We start from the raw sequence: 12,130 nt of genomic DNA, 5'->3' as shown, positions 1-12,130 counted from the left end.
GGTTCCAAGATAGACGAAATTATCTACAACTTCAAAGTTATGACTGTCAACAGTGACGTGAGTGCAAAGTCGCGAGTGCGACGACTATGTGTTTGATGACAGGAGATATTTCGTCTTGCCCTCGTTCACTGCCAGACCCATTTCTTTTGTTTTCTTGTCCAGTCTGGAGAAAGCAGAACTAACGGCGCGGGTGTTGAGATCGATGATATCAATATCATCGGCATACGCCAGCAGCTGTACACTCTTATAAAAGATTGTACCTGCTCGATTCAGTTCTGCAGCTCTAATAATTTTCTCCAGCAGCAGATTGAAAAAGTCGCACGATAGGGAATCGCCTTGTCTGAAACCTCGTTTGGTATCGAACGGCTCGGAGAGGTCCTTCCCGATCCTGACGGAGCTTTTCGTGTTGCTCAACGTCAGTTTACACAGCCGTATTAGTTTTGCGGGGATACCAAATTCAGACATCGCGGCATAAAGGCAGGTCCTTTTCGTGCAATATTTTGCAAAGAAGCTGATGCATGCTCCTTATCAGTTCTTCGTCGCCGTGTTTGAATAGCTCGGCCGGCAATCCGTCGGCCCCTGCCGCTTTGTTGTTCTTCAGGCGGGCAACTGCTATTCGAACTTCGTCATGGCCGGGCAATGGAACGTCTGCTCCATCGTCATCGATTGGGGAATCGGGTTCGCCTTCTCCTGGTGCTATGTGTTCACTGCCATTCAGCAGGCTGGATAAGTGTTCCCTCCATAATCTAAGTATGCTCTGGGCATCGGTGGCTAGATCACCTTTGGGGGTTCTACAGGAGTGTGCTCCGGTCTTGAAACCTTCTGTAATTCGCCGCATTTTTTCGTAGAATTTTCGAGCATTACCCCTGTCGGCCAGCTTATCAAGCTGTTCGTACTCACGCATTTCGGCCTCTTTCTTCTTCTGTCTGCAAATGCGTTTCGCTTCCCTCTTCAACTCTCGGTATGTATCCCATCCCGCACGTGTTGTGGTCGATCGTAACGTTGCGAGGTAGGCAGCCTGTTTTCTCTCCGCTCTGACACGGCACTCCTCGTCGTACCAGCTGTTCTTGTGCACTTTCCGAAAACCAATGGTTTCGGTTGCAGCTGTACGTAAGGAGTTTGAAATGCCGTCCCACAGTTCCCTTATACCGAGTTGTTGACGAGTGCTCTCAGAGAGCAGGAGTGCAAGCCGAGTAGAGAATCGTTCGGCTGTATGTTGTGATTGCAGCTTCTCGACGTCGAACCTTCCTTGTGTTTGTTGGCGTGCGTGTTTTGCTGCACAGGGGCGGGTGCGAATCTTGGCTGCAACAAGATAGTGGTCCGAGTCGATGTTAGGACCTCGGTGCGCACGCACATCTAAAACACTGGAGACGTGTCTTCCGTCTATCACAACATGATCGATCTGGTTGGTGGTTTTTCGATCCGGAGACAGCCAGGTAGCTTGATGTATCTTCTTATGCTGGAATCTAGTACTACAGATAACCATATTTCGGGCCCCGGCGAAGTCGATCAGCCTCAACCCATTTGGGGATGTATCCTCGTGGAGGCTGAATTTACCGACCGTAGTGCAAAAGATACCTTCTTTGCTCACCCTGGCGTTGAAGTCACCAAGCACGATTTTGACATCGTGGCGGAGCATATCTCATAAGTGCGCTCCAAGCACTCATAAAAAGCATCTTTGGTCACATCGTCCTTCTCTTCCGTCGGGGCGTGGGCGCAAATCAGCGATATGTTGAAGAACCTCGCTTTGATGCGGATTGTGGCTAGACGTTCATTCTCCGGAGTGAATGATAGTACTCGGCGACGGAGACTCTCTCCCACCACGAATCCAACACCAAACTTGCGCTCCTTTATATGGCCACTGTAATAAATGTCACAAGGACCTACTCGTCTCTGTGGGATGTAGTGCAGGTCGCCTCCACGCTGGTGCATCCTGGGTAACGCCAAATGGCCTGCGGCCTTCACGGCCTTACAACTCCTTTGACGACTTTTTTTTTTTTGGCATCGTACTGGTTTTTAGTATAGGAAACTTATCTGGATCTGTTAGAACCCTGGGCTGGTGGTGACGGCATTCTGGCACCTGAGTATGATGGGGTGACACCCATCAGAAATGGCTGTCGGGCTAATGTCGAAACTGTCTCCGTCCCGTTAAAACCTTGGCAGGCCTCAGAGTACGTTCCCCCCCCGTCGTCATTAAGTTGGCGTGGTAGGTGAAAGTTGAGACGACTCCTTCTTTACACTGGTCGGCTCTGAACGTATTGCCTCATAAGGGCGTACGTCAACCCTCGCCTTGGCCTCATCACTGAGACAACCTTGGGACCATAAAAGGCGACTACCTCTCCGGGGGTCGGATAGCGGCTCTGAGTGGGGACCCTTATAGCATAGACACAACACCAAAAAACACGGACGAAAAGGTGACGAAGGGAGGTGAAGGGGCGTCGAAATCGACACCCGGATCTGTCCCAGGGGGGGCTGCTGCTCCCGGAACGACGAAATCGTCGCCACGTAGTAGCAGGACTAAGACCCTGACAGGAGTCTCCGCATCAGGCGGTAGGATGAGGGAAGCCGGCGCCAACCCGCCGGCAAAACAGGTAGGGAAGGGTGGAGCCTTCTTACGCGGCGGAATCGCCAGCACTAGCAGAGGAACTTCTGCTAGAATTATGAAGGGGTCCACAGGGGGCATTAGCAAAGAGGCTTTAGCTAGGAAGCTGAAGTCGGACCGTCGATTAGCGGCAAAAATAGTGGAACGCTACGGTGGTGAGCATGCTGGTCACGTATCTGAGCAGCATGCTAACACGCTGGAGTGGGCCAAGAGGGTGTTAAGCGAGAGCGAGACCGATGGAGAAACCTCTCTTGGCAAAAAACCGAGAACGGGGGCGGCGCCAACCTTCAGCGAGATTGCTAAAGGTGCTGGTGCTAGGATACTTGGCGTTCTCAACCGCAGCAGGGAGGACGGGGCTATCTTCCATGAAGAGTGGAAGAGAGTAGCGGCGGCTATCTCTTCAGTCTTCCTTAGGGTGGTCAAGGAAAACCATGGGCCACCCCAAAAATGCGTTAGTGCCGGCTGGCATCATGGGCTGCACAAGCTGACTATACAAGAAGGCAGTCTCTCTGGTGGGGGAGGTTTGGAAGGGGGCCAGACTGGAGGCTGTGGACAAAGAGGATCTTCCTCTTCGCCCTAGGGCTCGCGTCTGGTTGCCGGCCGAACCGTCCACTGCGAAGGAGATAGAGGAAATCCTCAGGTACTGCAACCCCACATCGGTCCTCTCAGCAGAACCAAGGGAGCCATCAGCTATGGGTTCGAAATGGTGGTACTGAAGGTACTCCCAACGGATGCCAGGGCTGATGGCGCTCAAGCCGCAGATGTGGGGGAGAAGGGAGAAGGCGTTAGCGATGGTCAAGCGACCACGGAAAACGACCCAAGACTCTCGGACGTGGCGAGTACTGGAGGCGGATCGTCGATCGGCGACTCCGTTTTCAGCCTCGAACAATTGTTTGAGGAGGTGAGGGTCGATCAAGACCTGAGCGCTGAACTGGCGCTTCTAGAGGATAGTCTGAAGGATGAGATTCCTCCAGATTAACCTCCATCATGCAAAGGCGGCTTCCGCCAATCTACTGCTTCGTCTGGAGCAAGACGAAGCCGATGTGGTCCTGATCCAGGAACCGTGGCTAACTAGCAACGGAATATCTGGACTAAGGACGAAGAGCCACAAGCTGCTGGCGGCCAAGGATGCAGGTAGAAATAGAGCCTGTATGCTGGTCAGAAACGAACTAACGGTATTTCTTTTACCTAATTTCAGCAACGCTGACGTAGTTACACCAAAGCTAGAGTGCGACACCGGGAATATCTGGCTAGTCGCTGCATATATGTCTCACGAAGATGAGGTGGGGCCACCTCCCGCATTACTAAGGAGGACCTTGGATGAAGCGTCCAGGAATGGTGCTGATGTCATCATCGGCTCGGACGCCAACTCGCGACACTCGATCTGGGGGAGCTCGGATACCAACACTAGAGGTGAGTCGCTTTTTGATTTTCTTGTTAGCGAAAATCTTTGCATCTGCAATAGGGGAAATTCTCCTACCTTTGTGACCGCAGGCAGGGAGGAGGTTTTCGATCTCACCCTAGCCTCACAGAGGATTGCCCCGCTGATCTCGAGCTGGAGGGTTCTCGATGACCACTCCTTTTCGGATCATAGATATATCGGGTTTAGTCTTGACGGAGAAGGTCCTCCTAGGAAATCGTTCAGAAATCCTCGAAACACGGACTGGAAAGGTTACAGCAGAAGGCTTCGGCAAACTCTTCCACGCTGCCCCCCCCCCCCCGGGGGTGGACACGCTGGCCACCGCCGATGTGGTGGATGGGTGGGTCGTGGCTTTCAGCTCGGCGTGCATCACTGCACTGGAGAGCTCCTGTCCATTGAAAACACCGAAGGGCAGAGGTAAACCTCAATGGTGGACTTCGGAGCTCTCGGAAATTAGGGCGTCCTGTAGACGCTTATTCAACAAGGCCCGTAGGAGTGGGCTACCCGATGATTGGGTCCTGTATAAAATAGGACTTTCAATATACAAGTCCGAGCTAAGAAGGGCTAAGAGGATCTCGTGGAAGAGATTCTGCGAAAAAGTGGAGGGCTTTCACGAGTCCTCTAAATTCAGGCGAATTCTCGCGAAAAACCCTGTGTCCCTGGGGTACCTTAAGGATGTAAATGGGAAATGGGCGCTGAGTAGTGAAGAGACACTACAGATGCTCCTTGAAGCGCACTTCCCTAGTAACACGTCCTCTACGGAGGTATCTCTCGGAGCGTAGAATGCTGATCGCACGGCCTTTGTCGACCTTCTGGATGAGCGTCACTTGACTTGGGCGATAAATTCGTTCAAACCGTTCAAGTCCCCGGGACCGGACGGCATCATACCAGCGCAGCTGCAGCATGCTGCTAAGGTATCGTGCGGCTGGTTGGCACCGATCTATGCGAACTGCATCAGATTAGGTTACATCCCGGGGGCCTGGAGACGAGTCAGGGTTACATTCATCCCGAAGGCTGGCAGGGGCTCCCACGTCACGGCAAAGGATTTCAGGCCCATCAGTCTCTCCTCGTTTTTACTAAAACCTTTGGAGAGGCTGATGGACTGGTATCTAAGGGGACGTATTCCGAGGGACTATCTATCAGGAGCGCAACATGCGTATCGTAAAGGAAGGTCAGTGGACACTGCCTTACACACTATCGTGTCGTGGCTTGAGGAAGCAATTAAGGGAAAGGACTTCGCGGTTGGGACCTTCCTTGATATTGAGGGAGCTTTCAACAATGTCCTGCCAGAGGCAGTCGTTGCTGCACTAGACGATCTTGGGGTTGAATCGAACCTCAAGCACCTCATTTTCAGTCTCCTGTGCGACAGAGTGGTCGAATCAGAATGGGGCAGCGCAAGCGCGCGGCGGAGTGTTAGCAGGGGAACCCCTCAAGGAGGGGTTATTTCTCCTCTTCTATGGATCCTAGTCGTTAACGACCTTCTCAAAAAGCTAGAGGATCTTGGCTGTAAGGTGATTGCCTATGCAGACGATGTAGCACTTATGGTGAAAGGAAAGTTTCTAAGCACCGTGTATGAATTGACGCAGGGATATCTCAGCGTTGTAACAAAATGGGCAGTCGAAAGTGGACTTGGCATCAATCCTAATAAAACAGAAATGGTTTTATTTAGTAGAAGGTACAAGATCCCAGAGGCGCCGTTACCGCTATTGGGAGGTATCCGCTTGCAACCGGCGGATACAGTGAAGTACTTAGGGCTCATCCTAGATAAGAAGCTTTCATGGAAGCCGAATATCGAGGAGAGAGCCAAAAAGGCATCGATTGCCTTATATTGCTGTAGAGGAGCTATTGGCAAGAGGTGGGGCCTCTCACCGAAGGTGGTACTCTGGCTCTACCATAGTTAAGCCCATACTGTTCTATGGAGTCTTCATGTGGTGGAGGGCTTTGCAGAAGACTACACTTGCTAAGAAACTTGAAAGTGTTCAACGAGCTGCGCTCATCAGCATGTGCGGTGCATTAAGGTCAACCCCAACCATCGCACTTAATGCAATTCTGAACATAACGCCGGTAGATATTGCCGGAAGGTGTATGGCCGCAAAAGTGGCTATTAGGCTCCGGGGGTCTGGGTTCCTAAAGGAGCGTGCATCTGAGCACTCGGACATCCTCACAAGCTTTGACTGCATACCGGATCATCTGGATCAAGGAGTCGCCATATCGAACTCCGGTGGCTCCTTCTCTGCACATATACCGACGAGGGAGGTTTGGCAGGGAAGAAGTCGCTGGAGGAGAGGGGCAGTAAGCTTCTTTACGGATGGGTCGAAGCTTGGGGGGAAGGTTGGTGGAGGGGTCTACTGTCGGGAGCTCTCCATAAAATCCAGCTTCAGACTTTCCGACTATTGTAGCGTTTTCCAGGCTGAGGTTGCAGCCATCAAGGTAGCAGCCGATATGCTGCTCAAAAGAGTGTCTACCTTCAGGGAAGTGACCATTCACTCTGATAGCCGAGCGGCGATTCTAGCCTTGAATGCATTCACAGTGCGTTCTAGGTTGGTCGAGGAGTGTCTGGCGTCACTGTCTCTGGCGGCGAGAGCTTTTATTATTAGACTTGTGTGGGTGCCGGGCCATAGCGGAATCGTGGGTAACTGCAAGGCTGATGAGCTGGCTAGGAAAGGCACCCTAGAATCGCTATCGGTAGAATGGGAACGGGTAGGTGCTTCTGCATCCTCCTGTTCTCTACTACTGGATGGCTGGGCCTCGCGGCTGTTCGGTCAGCGATGGTCCAGCATTGGTACCTGCGCGGTCGCAAAGTCCTTTTGGCCCTAGATAGATCGCAGAAGATCTGGTGATCTCTTTGCCCTTAGTAAGGCTAGACTCTCAGTAATGATGGGGCTCCTGACGGGCTACTGCCCTATTGGCATTCATGCTGTTAGACTGGGAATCTTACCGGTCGCCGCATGCAGAAGCTGCTTGGAAGAAGATGCAGTAGAAACTAGCCAGCACTTCCTTCTTGGCTGCCCTGCTTTTGGGAGGTCAAGACTTAGATACTTGGGGGCACATAGCTTCAGACTACCCGCCGACCTGGCGGGTATAGAAATTAAGCGCCTCTGCAAATTTGTATTGGAGACTAAACGGTTTGCCGATTTCTAAGTCCGAACATGGGAGTTCGTTTTTCAATGGCTTCACAAAGGACTACTTCTATTGGTCCATGTTCGATCTCTTGATCAGCCATCTAACCTAACCTTACCTACTCGTCTCTGTCCTTGTCCCGTCCATCGCATTTCTTGGACGGCGGTGATGTCAGCCTTTGTTTTCACGAGGACATCAACCAGCTGGACAGTGGCACCTTCCCAGTTAAGGGACCAGATATTCCAGGTGTATGCCCTCAATTCGTAGTCTTTATTTCGTTTGCCATGGTCGTCATCAAAAGGGGGGTCTCTCATCCGAGGCTGGTTACAACTATTCACTGGGGGTGTTTTTTTACGTGGCGGGTCCCAAACCCAGCGCACAACCCTATGCAGGGGATGTTTCGCCTTCTCACTTTAGCTCGTCTTCAAACGGATGTTCTTAGGCTACCCAGAGGATACTTGGTCAAAGAACGGAAGTCGTGAGCTGCTTGAGTCACATGTAAAAGAATCGTTTCTGGCCACTCCCAAGTGAATGGCAGTCAGAGAACTTTCCTCACTTGCGTGAACTTCTACACATGACTCCATCCTCCACCTTAGCTTTAGCTACTAATAAGTGGTTTGTGCTCGCGTTATCGCTTTGTGTGCGCACATATAAAGTGGCACAGTATGCCTTCTCTGAGGCATCACAGAAGCCGTGTAATTCGACTTTGTGTTCGGGGGAGTAGTTTACCCACCGTGGGATTTGTATCTGTGAGATATCGTTTAGATTGTTCGCGAAATGTGACCACTTTTCTAAACGAAGCGGTTTTACTTGTTCGTCCCAATCGGTCCCATCTAGCCATAATTCTTGTATCAGGATTTTAGCTTGTATCATAATTGGCGAAAGCCATCCTGCGGGGTCGAAAAGTTTTGCCACAGAGGATAGAATTTGGCGTCTTGTAATGGCGGATACTGCAGATATTGACTCGGTAGTGTATGAAAACTAGTCAGATATCGCATTCCATTAAATCCCCAGAGTCTTTGTTGTACTTTCCTTTTCGAATTTAAGGAAATTAGTATCCAACAAGTTTTCTTTCGGTATATGTTTTACTATATCGGGATGATTAGCAGTAATCTTTTTCAGTGGAAACCCTGCGGTTTTGAGGGCTCTTCTAACCTGTGATAAGGATTCGTATGCTTGTGGAAGACTGTGACTTCCAGACAAAATGTCGTCAACATACGTTTGCGTTTTTAACTCCTCGGTTGCCAGAGAAAATTCTGACTTGGTGTTCTCTGCCAATTAGTGCAGTGTTCGAATGGCTAAGTATGGGGCACAGTTAACGCCAAAGGTCACTGTTTTTACCTTGAAGTCGCGTAGTGGACTATTGGGGGATTTTCGGCAAATAATTCGCTGAAAATCTTGATCGTCTTTATGTACGACTATTTATCTATACATTTTTTCGACGTCCCCGTTGAAGACGTATTTGAATATACGCCAGTTTAGAATAAGCAGCATTAAAACAGGTTGGAGCGTGGGTCCCGTAAACAGGATATCGTTCAGGGAATTCCCCGAGCTAGTGGATTTTGACGCATTGAAGACAACTCTTACCTTTGTGGTTTTTTTGTCTGGCTTTACTACTGCATGATGTGGCAAATAAAACGAGTAGTATTTACTTTGTATGATTTTTTCGCCAGCGCTGACTTCCTCCATATGATCTAAAAGGAGGTATTCTTCTATGACCCTATATACATTTTTTCGACGTCCTCGTTAAATACGTATTTGAATATACGCCAGTTTAGAATAAGCAGCATTAAATCAGGTTGGAGCGTGGGTCCCGTAAACAGGATATCGTTCAGGGAATTCCCCGAGCTAGTGGATTTTGACGCATTGAAGACAACTCTTACCTTTGTGGTTTTTTTGTCTGGCTTTACTACTGCATGATGTGGCAAATAAAACGAGTAGTATTTACTTTGTATGATTTTTTCGCCAGCGCTGACTTCCTCCATATGATCTAAAAGGAGGTATTCTTCTATGACCCTATCATATTCTGGTTTCAGCTCGCCTTTTTTAAGTAGGTTTTTTTCCATACTTAAAAACTGTTGAATAGCAGCGGTGCGGGAATGACCTAAGGCGAGCGTGCGGGGAAATTCTGGCTTTAGTGGTAGTCGTACGACGTACCGGCCATCTTCTGATCGAGAAGTTGTGGTTTTATAAAAATCCTCACAATACCGATCTTCAGGGGTGGATTTTGACGCATTTGACGCATTGAAGACAACTCTTACTTTTGTGGTTTTTTTGTCTAGCTTTACTACTGCATGATGTGGCAAATAAAACGAGTAGTATTTACTTTGTATGATATGATATGATATGATATGAGTTCTTCTAACTCCCAAAATTTTCTTAATTGCGAATTGAGGTATTCGTTGGAAATTTCCTCAACTTGAGTTGTCATCGTGACAACTGGTTCCGCAACTAGTCCACTTAGGACCCATCCGAAAATGGTATTTTGCGCCAGAAGTGTTTTTGTAATTTTCTCAATACCTTCGAGTATTATCTGTGGTATGAGATCGCTGCCTAAGAGGAGATCTATGTGAGCGGGAGTGTTGCAGTTGGGGTCTGGTAACTTAAGGTGTGAAACCTTTTGCCAATGCTTGCTATTTATATGATAGCTTGGGAGCATGTTTGTTAATTGCGGTAAGACAATAGCTTCTGCTTGAATGCGCTTATCCACTTGGGGGGGAAATTAGGGAAATGGGGCAGATTTTATTGCAGTTTTGAACTACCCTTCCGCCCATTTCCGTAATTTCAAAATTGGATAATTTCGTAGGCAGTTGTAGCCAATTTTGTGCCCTAGACGCAATAAATGATCGTTGTGATCCTTGGTCTATTAAGGCCCTGAGTTTAAACAGCTCTCCTCGGTGTTCGATGGAGACGACTGCTGTAGGTAGTAGTACTCTACTGTTGTTTTCGCTATGTAGCGTTTGAGTTTTCATCGTCTTTGAGCAGCATGGTGCTACTTGGCTGTTTTCTAAATTTGTTATTGCAACTAAACCTGTTGCTCTTTTTATGTTTGCGCTGTTTGGGGGTGAGCTGGAAAAATTGGTAATGTGTAACATCGAATGATGTCGTTTATGGCAATAAACGCAAATAAATTTGCTTTCACAATCTGTAAAGCATGTGTGCATGTGAAAAGCAGTTTGTGCAAAGTCTTTTGGACTTTACAAAATTGTTTCGATCAATTATATTTAATTTCTTAAATTTCTCGTAAGATTTAAGTTTATGTCCCCCTGTGCACAATTCGCATGACGTTTGTTTGTATTGTTCAGATGTGAACGTTTGATTTTCAAAGGACCAATGTTTACTTACTTCGATTTAGCCACCACTCACCTTGTAACTCGACACTGGTTATTTCACCGGCAATATTCAATTAGGAAAAAGTACACCCAATTGGGGTTTTTTTGTTTTCTTTTTATTCACTGCATTGCCACTTCAAAATAGATACGCAATAATACGTGCGGAATGTAGATGTAAAAAAATGACGCTGGGTTAGACGTTCGCTCGGCTCTGGTCGACGTAAAAAAGGGAAGGTCGTCCTCTGGAGCGGTCGCTTTCGATGGTTGAGTAGTGTAGAGTTGTGGTGTGATGTCCGCATGTGTAGTATATTCGTGTGTAGTAGTGTGTGGTGTCTTCATCTGGAGTGTCTGCATGTGTGGTGTCTTCATTTGTGGATTGCGATAGTGTGGTGTGTTGTCGTGTGGTCTTTCAGTGTCGGGTGTATAGAGGGGAGAGCTAACTCATCTAGCCAAGCCGAACTCTTGACAGTTTATGTGGTAGTGACCACTACCCAATAGTAACTGAAATTGCATCGTCATCCTTTGCAAAGGCCTTTCCTAAACCAAAGTTCTTGACAGGAAAAGTAGACTGGTTTAAATACACGCAAAAGACAATTCTGTTCTGCGATCAAATCCCGGTATCTCAAAATGTCAATAAAGAGACGGCTAATATCACCAAAATATTAAGGTCTGCAACGCACGTTTCAATCCCGCAAACTGTTTTTAAACCTCATAAAAAACTAGTTCCAAAGGAGTTGGAGAGCTTAAGAAATTTAAAACAGCACAACTGGAGAAAATACAAGCGTTACAGAACAGAAGCCAACCTGATTTTATACAAGAAAGCAAATGCTGTTTTTCGTAAAAAAACTAAAGAAGCAAAACGATTGTGCTTCGAAAAACTTACCACAGAAATAAATCCCAGTTCTAATACTAAAAAGATTTGGTCGGACATTAAAATGCTAACTGGCTCACCTTCCCAAGTCAATATAAATTTTGTTAATAGCCTAACTGGCCCAATATTCGATCCCGAGGCGATAGCTGAACAGTTTGTCTCCACTTGGTCTACGTATTCTAGCGACGGGAACTTTAGTTCCGCTCTTATAGATAAAAAATATGATACTCTGAATCGCAGCTACAATCAGTTTAACTCCTCAGCTAAAATAATAGAATCAGAGATCACTTATCAAGAATTCGAAACCACAATATCTTCTCTGTCAGGGAAAACCCCGGCGCAGATAGAATTTTATACGATATGATAAAAAACTTGCCTCTGCCGCTTAAATCACTATTAATCAATCTGTACAATCAAATTTTAACGAGCGGAATTTATCCACAAAAGTGGAAAATCGCTACAATTGTTTTCATACCAAAGTCTACTAACCCGTCCTCAGAAGTTCTAAATTTAGACCTATTTCACTTATATGTTGCATGAGTAAGTTAATAGAAAAAATCGTTTCAAAACGAATTATAAGGAACTTCTGACGCGCTCCTTCTTTTCGAAAGTTTTGTCACATATGTATGGGTTGTCTTCCCGCAATCATATTTCTACGCTTAGTCTAGATTTCGAAAAGGCTTTTGTTCTTGTCGGAGCTCACATAGTTCTACGACAATTAGAAATATGGAAATTTGGTAATAAAATATACCATTTTATCAAGTCTTTTCTCACTAATCGTAAAT

At 47.4% G+C, this 12,130-nt stretch overlaps 2 protein-coding genes across 19 annotated transcripts in view; both read right to left on the bottom strand.

Moving 5' to 3' along the window:
• Positions 1–12,130, bottom strand: part of LOC105224078 (voltage-dependent L-type calcium channel subunit beta-2) — a 995,088-nt gene that overhangs the window by 694,549 nt on the left and 288,409 nt on the right. The window lies entirely within an intron of this gene.
• LOC125780351 (uncharacterized) overlaps positions 1–12,130 on the bottom strand; it is a 296,278-nt gene that overhangs the window by 158,472 nt on the left and 125,676 nt on the right. The window lies entirely within an intron of this gene.

The sequence above is a fragment of the Bactrocera dorsalis genome, chromosome 1 (assembly GCF_023373825.1).
Source record: "Bactrocera dorsalis isolate Fly_Bdor chromosome 1, ASM2337382v1, whole genome shotgun sequence".
Classification (NCBI taxonomy): Eukaryota; Metazoa; Arthropoda; class Insecta; order Diptera; family Tephritidae; genus Bactrocera; species Bactrocera dorsalis.
Note: the sequence above shows the minus strand (reverse complement) of the source record. Positions and strands in the feature narration are given on the sequence as shown.